Below are 18177 nucleotides of genomic sequence, written 5' to 3'. Positions count from 1 at the left end.
TTTCTAAAAAATTAATAAATTATTTTTTAATTTAGAACAAATAAAAATATTTACTATTTTTATGAAATTTTAGTTAAAATTTCCAATATACACTTTGACCATGAAACAAATGCTATAATCCCTAAATAATAAATCATAAAAAAAATGCAAAAAAATAAGTAAAATTAGATAAGAATAAAATGTAATAAAGTTTGCTTAACGTAAGGTGTTCCTTCGTCCATGTATTTACACATGTACTAAATTATAATAAGCCTTTTACTGAAGACCATCCAAATAACTAAGCGATGCCATTTTAAAGTACACATTTGTACTAAATTATAATAACCCTTTTACTGAAGACCATCCAATTAACTAAGGGATGCCATTCCCTTCTACTATTATTCGATTATATACTTGTTGGATGGATGTTTTTTTTGCATTTTTGTTGGGTGATAGTAACATGACGATGATTGCAGATGATATTAACTTACACTAAATTTGGTTCACTGAAACTCAACCTACAAGATGTTATTTTAATTATTTGTTTCACATTTAAAAACAAAAAATGTTATAAGGATTATATAGTTATGATGGTTTAGAAAGTGAGAAAGGTTGGAATTATAATAAATTTGTTAAAAGTGAGGTGGAATTTTGTTATAATTAGGAAATTTTAAGAGAATGTTAATTTTTTATATAGATAGATATATAAAAAAGAAGAATTGTTTAAAATTTATATATTTTTTTAATGTTATGATATTTTTAAAATTGTGTAAGATTTGTTGAGAATTTGTTTTATTTTAATAATATTATTTTTTGTTGATGAAGATATTTGGAGAATTTTGTGTTATTATCATTAATATGTTCAACATTTTTGGTGAACCCCTCACTCATTTTCAGGGACTAGAAGCTAACTGAAAATAGGTGAAGGTTTCACTTGAAACTTTAAGTATAACAATGATCATACACACATGTTTTCCAAAAATCCTCATCAACAACAATTTATTGCATATAAAAATATCCATACTAAAACACTGATTTCTTATTGGTTAATAATTTTAAATATAAAAATATTCTTAATTTGTGACGACCTCGGAAAAAAATGTAAATGTGGAAATGTTACTGTGGTAAGAAACTGATGTGTAGTTGCTGTTCATTTATTGTTTAAAAAAAAAAAAACTAAAATGACATTATCTTATTGATGAAATTAAATATATTGGAAATTTATATTTTTGAAATGCTAGCAGCCTCTTAGTGAGGGATTTTTAAAGAAAAGAAATCAGTTATGAAACTGAAGAAACTACCCTTTCACACTAAAAAAGTCCTGGAAGGGAAAACCCCTGGGGGCTGTTGGGACAGACAGGGAGGAATTCCAAAGAAAGGGAAGAAAACGACAAAACGGGTTAAGTCTGGTAAGGACCAGATAACCCAAGCACTGAGTGCATGAATCTTGTTGAGGGTTGTAGGCCTGCAAGTAGCTCGGGGGGAGAATCCAACGTGATGATGGATCTCAAGGTTGGGTGGTCAAGAGTAAACATGAAATGCAGGTGAACTTCTGGAGCATCAATTCCTATAACTGGCAGACCAGGTACGAGTATATCACAAAGATTAACTAAAAATAAACTGTATACAGAGTGGTATGGATAGAAGAGATAGCCTGAGTCTGAGTCTCTTTAACGGTTAAATGCTTAAGAGAATTAAGACAATAGCATATCTGTGAATAAAAGGCAGTACGACATAGATTAAATAAATATCTAGAAAACTAGCTGTTAGAAATGGTAAATGTTGGGGACTATCTGTTGTAATCGAGCAGCAATATATATATATATATATATATATATATATATATATATATATATATATATAAGCACGAAGATACCAAATGCGGTCCTGAGAGGCCAATAAAAGTTCGTTCAGAACATTAGAAGGTTATATAGAACAGTATAGTATAACTAGTATCTAAAGGGCTTAGCGCCAAGCTAGAACGAAAAGAGCAGTTGAGAGATACATTATTTATACCAATGCCGTGAATCTTAAACAATGAAACCAGTAATATAAATTATACAGCGAACCCCTGCATCGAGGGTTCTGATGCTAGATTCGTATCATGTACCACGCATTACAACGATTCACAAAATGTATCGTTCTACGCTACGCCAGGGATTAATCCGGCTAAGGCGCACAAAGAAACAATTACAAACACCACTGAAGCTTAACAATATACCATATCAGAGCGAAACACCTAGCCGTGGGTAAACGGACGCATACCTCACTGTAGGTACAAACAAACATGGTGAAGCAAAATATTTACATTTACCGTATTAATAACACCCTATATCAGATTAGTTGAATTCTGTAACTATGGGAAATAATAAACCATATCACCGTAAGCAAGAATAATGGCATATTAGAGCAGAAGTCGACCATTAATAACAAACTCAACCGACTGTAGGAAAAGAAGTATCATATTCACAGTATACGGGAAAAAGCATATTAAACGGAACTATATGATTAACCATTAGCATATAAAGCGAAACAATGCATTGTAAGTGTCCGGAGGACTAGTAAATATATTACAGCTCTTCAAAAGGCAAAGATGACGGTCTAAATGTAACTCTTAAAAATTATATTAACATGAGAAACAAAAGGGCGAACGTTCAATCGCCAAAATTAAACCCAGTTCAGGTTTGGAGGCCGAGAATCCACTATTCAAATGTATATACAACGACCGGGCATATAATGCCAGAAACTGCATTTAAACAATAACATTAATAAACCAAAACGTTGCATAGGTTCCAGCATAGAATGGACGACCGCAAACCATAACCCATAGGTATGGATCGATTGAAGAAACCCTGAAGACAAGTGAAAATGAGCGTCATGAGGGACTCCTCTGGCCAAAAATTCTATACAACACTCATATGAGTAGAACCCTTTACCACTCAGAGTGAACCCCAAGTTCCGCTTCCGAATAAGAGATGGTAACATACCTAAGAATACAATGGGACGACAATGTCATTCCGCGAACAGTAGGAGGGCTGTAGCCGTGACCCGTCTACACACTGGCAGACACACCGGAAGTTAGCACATGAATATATTAAGTTAAACAGTCAAATCCTGAGTAGAAATAAACGCACAGTATACATCTAAACAACCGTAGAGTAAAACAGGAATGTGCGGAAAACGACAATTACAAGCCTATACCTGATCAACCGTGGATGCAGAACCTCATCACTCAGGCAGAGGAGGAACCGGCCAAGCAATGGAGGATTCGGCGCCGCGAGACTGTCTCGCATACCCAAATGAACCAAAAAGAGTGACCCGATGGAATATGAACAAACCCTCCAAACCCTTGAATGCGTTTGAGCCCTTGGATGTGGGTAGCAAATCCCCACCGTTGAATCGAGCGGGAGTCTTGGGCGCGAAGATCAACAGTGTGGCACCCGAGGAATGACATGGCCTCACAGCTGCGCCAGGCCACTTGGCAAGAGTTGGTGTGAGCCATTAAACTTCCGTCATCCACCTGGCACCGGAGCAGGGTCTGGACAAACTTTCCGGCGGACGAACCGATCACATTGAGCTTTGACTTATGCATTAATTTCCAAAGCCACATATACGTAACAGGTATAGTGTCATGACAAGGGTTAGACATGTATGGTATTAAGCTCCATGCATATAGAGTATGTTCGTGTATAAACTAAGAAATAACTCAATTTATATATGTGTATTCATGTTTGGATAGGAGGGTGGCGGTAAGTTTAAATAAACCATAACATTTTTATTTTACATATTTATTTTATGTAGACTTTTGTTGGGAACATGACAATGTGGTATCAGAGCAAAGTTCCAATACTGTGGCCTCTGGAGCAGTAAGATTCAGTTGTATGGATGATTATCTTATATACATATGAGGGAGAATTAATTCAACTGATTGACTCTCTTGTTCTATTAATTAGGAGGTAATACAGAAACAATAATCAGCTAACAGTCAACAATTGAAGTAGAAGAAATGCAGGGAGCTGACAGCATTCTTCGGGAAAACCGAGAGCTGTGGGTACAGCTTGGTGAAGAGACACACAGTACCAACCTGGCGATATTAGAAACTGTTCAAGAACTGAAAAATGAGATGGCACGTCTGCGAGAAGACAATGCGTGATTGACGGTGGAGCATGAAAGAATACTGAAGAGTTTGTCGGACAGACAAAACCCATCGTTAGCTAATCCCAGTGCAGAACAGCAAAAGGCAACAGAAGAACAAAATTATCAAACTGCACCTGAAAATTCAGAGGAAAAGGAGGACCATTCTGATAATGTACTGGAACAACAGACCTCAAAACGACAGAAGATGGAATTGCAGGGGGAATTTCGAAAAATTAAACCTCCATATTTCGATGGGGAACAGGAAGAAGCGGCGGAGGCATGGTTAATTAACATGAACAAGTATTTCCAGCTGTATGAGTATGATCATAATCTGAAGGCATGGCTGGCCATCTTCCAGCTACAGGGCAAAGCAACCCTGTGGTGGGAAGAAATTAAGATTGTTAAAGGAGTGAGTGAGCAGATCATAGCGTGGGAAAAGTTTCAGAAATACTTCAAGGAGAGATATCTAATCGAGCGTTTCTATGATGAGAAAGCACGAGAATTCCATGATTTACGACTAGGACAGCAGTCTATGGACGAGTTCATTAACCGCTTTACTTCCCTGCTTCGCTATGTGCCATATATTAAGGAGGAGAAGGCCAAGGTGCAGAGATTTGTGAGTAGCTTACCTGCCTATATAAGAGAACGAATTGAGTTTGACAATCCTAGAACAATGGATGAGGCTATCCGTAAGGCGAGAATCTGTTACCAACAGAACAAACAAAAAGGAGACATTTCAAATAAAAGATGGAATGAAAGAAGGGGTAACAGAATTGCTGGTAATAACAAAGGGAGTCGTGGTAATGGCAGCAAGGGTGCTGGCAAGGGACAGGTTACCAGAAATGTAACAAAAAGTACCTTCCGGGCTAAGCCAGCCAGTGAGAGCAGGGTAAGTGAACAACCTGCCAGGTCGGATATTAAGGGGATGACCAGACCTCCAGTCCAATGTTGGGGTTGTGGAGGACCGCACTATGTTAAGAACTGCCCGTAGCAGAAAGGAGTGGATCAGATTTCTCAGATTCACGAAGCATCGACCGTTGGGGAAGTGGCACGCAGTGTACCAAGGATTAACGCAGCCGACCATGGTGGAGTTTGAAGGTAAAATTTCAAATCTTTCTATAGCTGTTCTTATTGATCCAGGAGCTACTTTAAGTTATGTTAGCCCAAAGATAGTAGAACAGTGTAAGTTACAATCTGAAAGGTTCAGGAATCCATGGCTGGTACAGCTAGCTACGGGAGCCAAGAGACGAGTCTTGGCAAAAATTAGTAATTGCTCTTTAACCGTAGCAGGACAGCCAATAACAGCAGACCTGAATGTACTCCCATTGGGTTCATACGACATCCTGATTGGTATGGATTGGCTGGAAAAACACTGGTCATTAGTAAATTGCAAGACCAAAACCATCTACTATAAAGATGACCTTGGAAAGCAGCAGGAGTTGCAGGGAATCAAGCACCCCGTACAGATCCGACCCATTACTGCATCCCAGCTAGCTAAATGTCTTAGAAAGAAATGTCAAATTTACGTTATTCAAGTCGGCTATACAAACCAGAAAGACAAAACATCTGCACTGGACAATATTCCGGTGGTACAGGAATTTCCGGATGTTTTTCCAGAAGAGGTACCGGGGCTGCCCCCTAAAAGGTATATAGATTTTACTATAGAGCTAACACCAGGGGCAGCACCAGTATCACGGGCACCATACCGAATGAGCGTACCAGAATTAACAGAATTGAAAATGCAACTGCAAGAGCTGTTGGATAAGAATTATATCCGCCCCAGCATATCACCATGGGGTGCTCCAGTATTATTTGTTAAAAAGAAAGATGGAACTCTCCGTATGTGCATAGACTATCGTCAGCTGAACAAGCTCACGATCAAAAATAAATATCCCTTGCCTCGGATTGATGAACTCTTTGATCAAGTGAAGGGGGAAAAAGTGTTCTCTAAGATCGATTTGCGATCTGGTTATCATCAGATCAGGATTAAAGAAGAGGACATTGCCAAAACCGCTTTTAGAACACACTACGGGCACTACAAATTTGTTGTGTTGCCTTTTGGTTTGACCAATGCACCTGCCACCTTTATGTGTTTGATGAATAGCGTGTTTCACAGGTTTTTGGACAAACTCGTGCTGATATTTATCGATGATTTTCTGATATATTCTCGTTCCCAGGAAGAACACGAGGAGCGCCTAAGGGTGGTGCTCCAAACTCTCCGAGAACACCAGCTATACGCTAAATTTAGTAAGTGCGACTTCTTCAAGGAAGAAATCCAATATTTAGGCCATGTAATTACCAAAGAAGGGATTGCAGTGGACCCTGAGAAGATAAATACTATCATGGAATGGCCCATCCCCAAGGATGTAGCTGATATCAGGTCCTTTATGGGACTAGCTGGCTATTATAGAAGGTTTGTGGAAGGTTTCTCGAGGATAGCATACTCTATCACTTCCTTACAGAAAAAAGGGAAGGTATTTAAGTGGACACCAGAGTGTCAGCAAAGCTTTGAACGGTTGAAACATTTACTCACAACCGCACCCATTTTGAGTATAGCTGATCCTAATAAGGATTACGTGGTATGTACTGATGCAAGTAAGGAGGGTGTGGGAGGAGTATTGATGCAGGAAGGGAAAATAATTGCGTATGAATCGAGAAAACTAAAAGATCATGAGCAGAAATACTCTGCTTACGACTTAGAGTTAACAACTGTTATTCATGCGCTGAAAATGTGGCGACATTATCTCCTGGGGAGAAGATTTCTGTTATTAACGGATCATCACAGCTTGACAAATTACTTCAGCCAACCTACCCTGAATGCAAGACAAGGCCGTTGGGAAGATTTCCTAAGTGGATTGATTTCGAGATTAAACACCTAAAAGGTAAAGAGAACTGAGTGGCTGATGCATTAAGTCGAAAGGTGCAGTGCTTGTGTGAACTTTCGATTAGCAGGTGGCGGAGTTCTCTGTTTGAGCAAATAAAAACAGCAGCAAATCAAGATGCTGAATACCAACAAATAAAACAACAGGTACAGCAATCAGTTAATGGAAAAGCACAGCAAGGTTATACATTAGATGGTGCCGGAATGCTGTATTTTAATAAAAGACTGTATGTACCTGACCAGAATGACCTTAAGAATCTGATTTTGGACGAATTCCACATTAGCCACTACACTGGCCACCCAGGATACCAAAAGATGGTCACTGCACTTAGGAAAAAATATTATTTGCCAGGAATGAAGAAGAATGTAGCTGAGTATTTGGCGCTGTGCTTGGAGTGCCAGCAGATTAAAGCAGAACATTTGCATCCGGCCGGGCTGTTACAACCTTTGCCTATTCCGGAGTGGAAATGGGAAACCATTTCCATGGATTTTATAACCGGTTTACCACAGACAAAGAAAACCAATGATTCCATTATGGTAGTGGTTGATAAGTTGAGTAAGGCGGCACACTTCATACCCGTGCAGTCCACTTATAAGGCTGTGCAAATTGCTCACTTCTTCATGCAGAATGTGTTCAGACTGCATGGACTGCCGAAAATAATCATATCAGATCATGATGTAAAGTTCACGTCCACTTTTTGGAGAACGTTGTTTGCTGAGTTAGGAACACAGCTGAACTTTAGCACGGCCTATCACCCGCAGACCGATGGTCAAACCGAATGAGTGAATCAGGTGGTGGAAGATATGTTGAGGGCATATGTGATGCTGAAACCAAACCAATGGGAAGAGTATTTACACCTGGTTGAATTCGCATATAATAATGGATATCATACGTCGACACAGCTAAGCCCCTTTGACGTCTTGTATGGGCGAAAATGCCGCACACCCTCAAGTTGGGGTGGACCTGAGGATAAGCTGAGTTTGGGTCCGGAAATGCTTAAAGAAATGGAAGACATGGTGAAAAGAGTGCGTGCCAATTTAAAGGCTATGCAGGACAGACAGAAAAGTTTTGCGGACCGAAGAAGAAGATTCAAAGAATATCGGGTTGGTGACCATGTGTTTGTGAGGATCCAAGCCAGAAGAAGCACACTGCAATGGAGTGGATGCGCCAAGCTGGCTCCTCGGTACTTTGGCCCTTTTTAGATCTTGGCAAGAGTGGGGCCGGTGGCTTACCAACACGCCCTGCCAAGTCATATTAAGATTCACAATGTTTTCCACGTTTCGGTTCTAAAAAAATATGTATACGATCCTAAACATGTGATCAGATGGCAAGATGTTCGGGTAAGAATTAATCTGGTTGTTTTGATTATGCAGATATGCTCAACAGACACTAACTGAAGGTGTTGATTGTCTGCAGGTCGAATCGGAAGGCGAGGTTCTGGTCGAACCACAGAGCATTCTCGACCGGAGAGAAGTGCGGCTGCGGAAGCGAGTTATTACCCAAGTTAAAGTGCTGTGGCAGCACTACGGGCCTGAGGAGGCTACTTGGGAAGACGAAAAACTTATTAGAAAAGTCTACCCGGACTTATTTAAGGGAAATAGACATCGGGACGATGTCCAATCCCAGGAGGGGGAGATGTGATGACCCCGGAAAAAAATGTAAATGTGGAAATGCTACTGTGGTAAGAAACTGATGTGTATTTGCTGTTCATTTATTGTTTAAAAAAAAAAACTAAAACGACATTATCTTATTGATGAAATTAAATATATTGGAAATTTATATTTTTGAAATGCTGGCAGCCTCTTAGTGAGGGATTTTTAAAGAAAAGAAATCAGTTATGAAACTGAAGAAACTACCCTTTCACACGGGAAAAGTCCTGGAAGGGAAAACCCGTGGGGGCTGTTGGGACAGATAGGGAGGAATTCCAAAGAAAGGGAAGAAAACGAGAAAACGGGTTAAGTCTGGTAAGGACAAGATAACCCAAGCACTGAGTGCATGAATCTTGTTGAGGGCTGTAGGCCTGCAAGATAGCTCGGGGGGAGAATCCAACGTTATGATGGATCTCAAGGTTGGGTGGTCAAGAGCAAACATGAAATGCAGGTGAACTTTTGGAGCATCAATTCCTGTAACTGGCAGACCAGGTACGAGTCTATCACAAAGATTAACTAAAAATAAACTATATACAGAGTGGTATGGATAGAAGAGATAGCCTGAGTCTGAGTCTCTTTAACGGTTAAATGCTTAAGAGAATTAAGACAGTAGAATGTCTGTGAATAAAAGGCAGTACGACATAGATTAAATAAATATCTAGAAAACTAGCTGTTAGAAATGGTAAATGTTGGGGACTATCCGTTGTAATCGAGCAGCAATATATATATATATATATATATATATATATATATATAGATATAAGCACGAAGATACCAAATGCGGTCCTGAGAGGCCAATAGAAGTTCGTTTAGAACATTAGAAGGTTATATAGAACCGTACAGTATAACTAGTATCTAAAGGGCTTAGCGCCCAGCTAGAACGAAAAGAGCAGTTGAGAGATACATTATTTATACCAATGCCGTGAATCTTAAACAATGAAACCAGTAATATAAATTATACAGCGAACCCCTGCATCGAGGGTTCAGATGCTATATTCGTATCATGTACCACGCATTACAACGATTCACAGAATGTATCGTTCTACGCTACGCCAGGGATTAATCCGGCTAAGGCGCACAAAGAAACAATTACAAACACCACTGAAGCTGAACAATATACCATATCAGAGCGAAACACCTAGCCGTGGGTAAACGGCCACATACCTCACTGTAGGTACAAACAAACACGGTGAAGCAAAATATTTACATTTACCGTATTAATAACACCCTATATCAGATTAGTTCAATTCTGTAACTATGGGAAATAATAAACCATATCACTGTAAGCAAGAATAATGGCATATTAGAGCAGAAGTCAACCATTAATAACAAACTCAACTGACTGTAGGAAAAGAAGTATCATATTCACAGTATACGGGAAAAAGCATATTAAACGGAACTATATGATTAACCATTAGCATATAAAGCGAAACAATGCATTGTAAGTGTCCGGAGGACCGGTAAATATATTACAGCATTTCAAAAGGCAAAGATGACGGCCTGAATGTAACTCTTAAACATTATATTAACATGAGAAACAAAAGGGCGAACGTTCAATCGCCAAAATTAAACACAGTTCAGGCTTGGAGGCCAAGAATCCACTATTCAAATGTATATACAACGACCGGGCATATAATGCCAGAAACTGCATTTAAACAATAGCATTAATAAACCAAAACGTTGCATAGGTTCCAGCATAGAATGGACGACCGCAAACCATAACCCAGAGGTATGGATCGATTGTAGAAACCCTGAAGACAAGTGAAAATGAGCGCCATGAGGGACTCCTCTGACCAAAAATTCTATACAACACTCATATGAGTAGAACCCTTTACCACTCAGAGTGAACCCCAAGTTCCGCTTCCGAATAAGAGATGGTAACATACTTGAGAATACAATGGGACGGCAATGTCATTCCGCGAATAGTAGGAGGGCTGTAGCCGTGACCCGTCTGCACACTGACAGACACACCGGAAGTTAGCACATGAACATATTAAGTTAAACAGTCAAACCCTGAGTAGAAATAAACTCACAGTATACATCTAAACAACCGTAGAGTAAAACAGGAATGTGCGGCAGACGACAATTACAAGCCTATACCTGATCAACCGTGGATGCAGAACCTCATCACTCGGGCAGAGGAGGAACCGGCCGAGCAATGGAGGATTCGGCGCCGCGAGACTGTCTCGCATACCCAAATGAACCAAAAAGAGTGACTCGATGGAATATGAACAAACCCTCCAAACCCTTGAATGCGTTTGAGCCCTTGGATGTGGGTAGCAAATCCCCACCGTTGAATTGAGCGGGAGTCTTGGGCGCGAAGATCAACAGTGTGGTACCCGAGGAATCACATGGCCTCACAGCTGCGCCAGGCCACCTGGCAAGAGTTGGTGTGAGCCATTAAACTTCCGTCATCCACCTGGCGCCAGAGCAGGGTCCGGACAAACTTTCCGGCGGACGAACCGATCACATTGAGCTTTGACTTATGCATTAATTTCCAAGGCCACATATATGTAACAGGTATAGTGTCATGACAAGGGTTAGACATGTATGCTATTAAGCTCCATGCATATAGAGTATGTTTGTGTATAAACTAAGAAATAACTCAATTTATATATGTGTATTCATGTTTGGATAGGAGGGTGGCAGTAAAGTTTAAATAAACCATAACATTTTTATTTTACATATTTATTTTATGTAGACTTTTGTTGGGAACATGACATAATTCTTTAAATTAATTCCTTTTAGTATTTTCATTTTCTTATTAGTTTTTATTAAATTTAATATAATGATTTTTTTGTATATAATATGTTTTTAATAAAAAATTTGAATACCTCAACACCCGGATATCTTTATGCCAAAATTTTGAACCATATGTAAAGAAAAGTGATTTTTCATTAAAATTTCAAGATCAAGTTAAAGTGATTTTGATTTTTTTTATATAATTATAAGTAAAATTATCAATACACATTTATGTAAATTAAATTAAAAGATCAATGAACACTGAATAACATTTGTTTATGAAAACAATTAAGATCAACATCAACATTGGCTTACAATAAAACATTTGAACAATGACATCAACATTTGCTTACGATGAAACAGTTTCCGGAATATCCTAGGACTGCTTTTTTTAACTGCAGCCGTGAAAGTCTCTTATAACAACATAAATCTTGTGGAGCTATTTGCTTTAACGTTTTTTAAAACCTTTGTGCGTTTCAGATCCGCGCTACCACAACTCTGGACTCCTATTTAAGTCTAATTGTTAATCAGAACCCAACCCAACCCAAACTCAAACTCAACTAAAAATAAATCAATCTTCAGCGTGCTCCTCCCGCAATTTTACACTTTGGGAGCGAGAATTTTCAGAATAACGGTTGCAGAGGAAGCCCCCAGAGATGGTTGTCTAATTTCTACACTATGGGAGCCCGGATTTCACTGCACTTTGTCAGCTCGAATTTTCACAATAATGGTTGCAGAGGAAGGCCCCAGAGATGCTGGTATAAATTTTACACTTTGGGAGCCCGAATTTCCACAATAATGGTTGCAGGGAAAAGGCCCAGTGACGCGTGTATGAAATCCTGGGCATCGAGCTCACCGCTCCATCGGACAAAATATGTTTAGTGTATAGAAAATTGATCCCGAAACACAACACTGACAAGTCCGTCCAAAGCGGCATTTCAGGGGAAGAGGCAACCCGACGTTTCTGGAAATTCATCGACATTGCATGGAAAGTTGACCCTGAAACACACACTGACAAGGCCGTCCAAAGCGGCGTTTCACGGAAAGAGGCAACCGGACGTTTCTGTAAATTTCTCAATGTCGATGAATCCATAGTGTTGCCACTCTGAATTCCTGTATAGAGAACGAGAACAATTTATTTTAACATTAATGTCGATGAATCCATATTGTTGCCACTCTGAATTCCTGTATAGAGAACGAAAACAATTTATTTTAACATCAACAAGATTAAAGATAGATTTCGAGAAAGATTGTTTTTTCATTTTTATTGACATTTTCATATGAAATCTCACAATAAAAGTGACAAACTCTTGGTTAAATAGATAATCTCAAAAGCTAGCTTCCAGGATATCTACTTAATTTTAAAGTCTTGTTATCTTTGAAAGCCTCACATTCTAAAATGAAATGCTTTTATGCTTTTATGTTTCCACTTTTCAAGAACAAAAATTACATACTCTTTCTTTTCTCTTTGAAGTGGTGTTCAATGACACATTCTATATTTTAGTAAGAGTGTGGTGATTAGATAAAAATAAAATATTCTCCAAATAAAAAGACAAATAACTCAGAGAAGTAAACTTTTACACCTATTTTAACCATAAATAATTTTTTTGATATGAATATTAAGTTTCTATCAAATTTAAAAATAAATAAAAATAAAATATTCTCTAAATAAAAAAACAAATAAGGGGGCGAAGTAAACTTTTACACTTATTTTTAATCATAAATATTCTTTTTGACATTGATATTAAATTTATATCAAATTTAATAATAAATAAAAATAAATATTCTGCAAATAAAAAGCAAAATAACGAGGAGAAGTAAACGTTTACACCTATTTTTAACCATGTATAATTTTTTTTTATATGGATATTAAATTTATATCAAATTGAAAAAAAAATAAAGTACAAGAAAAAAAAACTCTTATATTTTATCTTTTTATTATTAAAATTTATAATTTAAAAATTTTAAAAAATAGTTTAATACTAAATTTAAATAAAATATATTGATATCAATATCAATTAATTTATATAGAATAGCTTTCGTATATTATAGAGAAAGTGGGTGTTATATAATGTTGATCCTAACAAAATATTTCAGTGCTTAGCAGAAAAAGTAATTAAAGTTAAAAAATCAATTATAGGCATAAAAATAGCTATATTATCTATATACATTTTTAAAAATATTTCAATACCAAACTTAATTAAAATACTTGAATATCAATGTCAATTAATTTCTATTAATAAAACTTGCATATATAAAGAGTGTGTATATATATAATATTGACCGTAATAAAATATTTTAGTTTAGGAGAAGAAGTAATTGAAATACAAAAAAAATCAATTAGTTTCTATAGGAATAATAAAACGAAGATGTGTAATTAATTAAAATTTTTAATATAAAATTAATATGTTGAATTTGAAATAATAATAATAATAAAAATAATAAAAATAAAAATAAATGGAGGCCATAAATAAATGATTCGAGAATGTTGGGAAAGGGTTTTCTTAGTAAGGTAGTATTTGTTCAAACTTCACCCTGTTGCAAAGCATGTGTACTGGAGAAGGCATCTCACTATGTACAAATATAATATCTCACTGTCTAAATATAAAAATTCTATTGGGAAAAAAAATTATGGTTAAAACCTATTTCACTATTTTACATTTTCTCTTTTTCTAGGGATATTTTTTTGTTAGATTTCTTTTTAAACACAAAAAAGATTTTTTGAAACTGCTAGTTTAAGCTCTATAAATTATACAAGACAAGTGTCCAAGAAGATTTTCAAGTCATTAAATCTATTTATACAACCAAATACTTTTAGATAGAAATATTATTTCAAATAAGAATGTAGATTTCCATCATCCATCAATAATCCTGTTGTGTTTCAAGATTTTCGGTAGATAATTAAAAAGATTATAAACATAGTAAAAATCTCCAAAAACAACTGGATTATTTTTTCGAATTTTACATTATAAAATTATTTACACCTTAAAAAAGTTAATCCTCTTAATTACATATTAAACTAGTACTAGTACTATTTTACCACGAAATAAAAACAGAATGTATTGCCACTACTCAATATATGAAACAGAATGTATTCCCACTACTCAATATATGAAAACTGTAGTTGGCCCCACTAAAGCCTCCGTGAGACTCAAACCTAACTACAAGATTAATAATAATCCAATCAATCTGCTCGATCAATTCGTTATTTTAATTTTGAAAAACAACCACACGTAACGATGTAGTTGGCCCTTACTAAAGCCTCCGTTGTCTAATTATATGATTAATAGTAATCAGATCAGTCTGCCTGATGAATTGGTCTTTTAAATTTTGATAAAAAAACACATGTTGTCATCATTGGAGAAGATAGGTATCCAGGGGTGCACAAAAAAGTCCATGCATATCTTTGAAAGTCCTACAGCACTCAAATTGGTCTTTGCCGTTCCGTGTTATAAATTTGTCTTCAAAATTTAAAACCAAAGAAAGAATGCGGCTCCACCGCTGAGCTTGAAAGGGGTCAAAAAGAGGATTTCAAATGAATTCTTGTGTCATAAAGAGAGTCAACATTCAACTTACCGGCCATGACTGGAAGACAATTGGAGGGCCAGATTCAACAATGCAGGGGAGGTCCACATTCTGTTAAGCTTTTCTGGTCAGTCAAAAGGAGATGGCCTGCAACGGAGGACATCATCAAGACGCACGCTCCTCTCTTAATTTCCCTTTCTCTGTCAAGACTTGGGCACGCTTGCTGCACTAAAGAAAAAAAACTAATGCGCCATTCCCACATTTTCCGGCACTACACCAAACTTTGAACGTATTTAAATAGCAAATTGAAATAGGAGAATCCAGATGTATATGTATAAAACATTTAAACGATATCCCGTACATAATTTATAAGATTTTCTCTGCAAGAATGATGTACCAAAACGGTCAAGGAAACCGCCTACGTCCGAGTTCAATTATATACAACTAAAATAAGTATCCAATGTGTGTATAAAACTCTAGAAAGGTACAACATTCTGCAGCGGCTTGGCTTTTGCATTAGGATTATATGATAATTGGACGGGTGGTTTCAACTTTCAGGTGTGACTGTCTCCTGGCCTTAACATAATTTGTAAATATTGTTGCGATTGATTAGACAGCTTGTAGTTTGTAGGGCCGGTGTTTTGATAGAATTAAGAAACTGGACATGGAGGCCATTTGTTATGGATCCCTCTCAGGGAACAGTAGAGCCACGTTGTAACTGATCAGCTGCGGAAATGATTGTTAGTCAACCTCTTCCTCACTGCGGAAAAAATTTGTTAATCCGTCGGAGAAATTCTTTGGCTCTCATTGGGCTGCCCCACCCACCCAGCTGGGCGCATCCTTCAGCAACTGCTTATAAATTGCCAGTCTGTAATGCCATTTTCTTCATACTTCTGGTTCTGCCTATTCAGCTTTTTCTCTGGTCCTCTGCAACTTGTGTTCCCTTGTTTTTACATGCGACGGGACTGACAACCGCTCGAATCCTTTTCGAGAAATCCGAACGCTCAGTAGAAGTCTGGAGAGTATAAATATGGGGGGCGGAGGAGCGCCTTGCGGAGCGTGCAAGTTTCTGAGGAGAAAGTGTGTGAAGGGTTGTGTATTCGCGCCTTATTTCTGCTCCGACGAAATGGGGGCACCCCAGTTTGGTGCTATACATAAGGTCTTCGGAGCGAGCAACTTTTCTAAGCTGTTGATGCACCTGCCTGTTCAAGAACGATATGATGCAGTAGTTAGCGTATTGTATGAGGCAGAGGCTCGGCTCCAGGATCCTGTTTATGGCTGTGTTTCGCATATTTATGCTCTTCAGCAACAGGTAGGTTTATCAGCTGCAACTGAACTCCATATTCACTTTCTTCCTATGATATCAAATTCCTTTAGAAGTTGTACATTAGACTAAAGGAGTTTATTTCTGTTGAGAATTAAGGGATTTTTTTACAATCAGACCAACCATTCAAATGAATTCACTATCAATGAATTCAGTATCTTACATTGGTTTGTCTTGTTAGTATCTTACATTGGTTTGTCGTGTTAGATTGGATATCTTAATCATTTCAACACTCACATTATTTATGAAACAAAAAATAATTTATTTTTATACATAGAATAAAAATATATTTATTCTATATACTGAATATTATGCATTATATAGTTCCAATACATAGTTCTAATATTATAGACTTTTGAATTCATGAGTGTTTATAATGTTTAGAAAATTTAACATGGATAAGGCCTTAGATTCCTGAAATTGTCTCTAGATACATATTTATTCTAGAAACTGAATATTATCGATAGTTCCCATACATAGTTCTTATATTATCGATTTTTGAACTCATGGTTGTTTATAATGTTTAGAAAATTTAATATGGATAAGGCCTTAAATTCCTGAAAGTGTATACATAGTTCTAATATTATAGAGTTTTGAATTCATGGGTATTTATAAGGTTTCGAAAATTTAATATGGATAAGGCCTTAGATTCCTGAAATTTTCTCTAGATACATATTTATTCTAGATACTGAATACTATCGATTGTTCCAATACTATAGAGTTTTGAATTCATGGGTGTTTATAATGTTTAGAAAATTTAATATGGATAAGGCCATAGATTCCTGAAATTCTCTCTAGATACATAGTACTGAATACTATCGATAGTTCCAAGACATAGTTGTAATATTATAGAGTTTTGAATTCATGGGTGTTTATAATGTTTAGAAATTTAATATGTACAAGGCCTTTGATTCCTGAAATTGTCTCTAGATACATATTTATTCTAGATACTGAATACTATCGATAGTTCCAAGACATAGTAATAATATTATAGAGTTTTGAATTCATGGGTCTCTATAATGTTCAGAAAATTTAATATGGATAAGGCCTTAGATTCCTGAAATTGTCTCTTGCATGGCAGGTTGCGAATTTGAAAGGAAAATTGGCTGTTGGATATTCTCAGCTTGCAGCCTGTAGCAGCTCAGACGGGGTTTCACCAAATCCTGAATATGGAAATGGCACGCAATCCAAATTGCCATCTTTAATATCGAATAGCAATTGCAGCGGTCCTTACGATAAACCCTATTTGAATCCTCGGCCAGAGTTGCAACAGATCCCATCCGACAACGCTGCAATTAATAACTGTAATGATGAGGTGAGGGAGGAGGCGGGTTCATGCAGCAATTTTTCCGCGTTCATTCAAAGGGGAATTCATCCTCTGTCTACAGCTCAAGTAACGGATGTTGACCACGACGCCGAGCCATTATATGAGCGGAGACACCCCAACAACAACCAGGATGGAGATCTGCAAGATTTGGTTTCGGCTCTTCTTCGAAGAAACAAGTCAACCTGAGTAGCCACGGTGTTTTTTTACCACGTCTTAACCAGCAGTATTTCCTAACTATTCTGCCATTATTTTAAATATAGCACTTTTAAGGATGTACACTCTGCGTTATACCAGAGTAGCCATGGAATTTGACGTCCTCGAGGACGCATTTAACAGTTTTAAATTAGCATTGAACGGAGAGAGTCACGTACTCTTAAATTTGCAAAACGTAAATTTGACGTCGCTAATATATAGCGACCGTCAGATTTTTTTACAGGTTATGTATATAAATGTATAACGCACTCTTAAGTTTTAAGAACGTAAATTTGACTGTGGTAACATATAGCAGCCCGTCAAATTGTTTTGCAGGGTATGTATATAAATGTGTATATAATAGATGAAATAAATATGTATATATACATTTATTTTTAAAATTTAATGGATATTGTAAGT

The 18177-nt window shown here is 37.0% G+C and overlaps 1 pseudogene; it reads left to right on the top strand.

Moving 5' to 3' along the window:
• The first annotated feature begins 15944 nt into the window (after positions 1–15944).
• Positions 15945–17751, top strand: LOC149149429 (LOB domain-containing protein 29 pseudogene; annotated as a pseudogene).
• Positions 17752–18177: the final 426 nt, after the last annotated feature.

The sequence above is a fragment of the Pinus tabuliformis genome, chromosome 9 (genome assembly GCF_031772625.1).
Source record: "Pinus tabuliformis cultivar Carrire ecotype Pingquan chromosome 9, CPIR1, whole genome shotgun sequence".
Classification (NCBI taxonomy): Eukaryota; Viridiplantae; Streptophyta; class Pinopsida; order Pinales; family Pinaceae; genus Pinus; species Pinus tabuliformis.
This window is presented reverse-complemented; position numbering and strand designations above follow the sequence as displayed.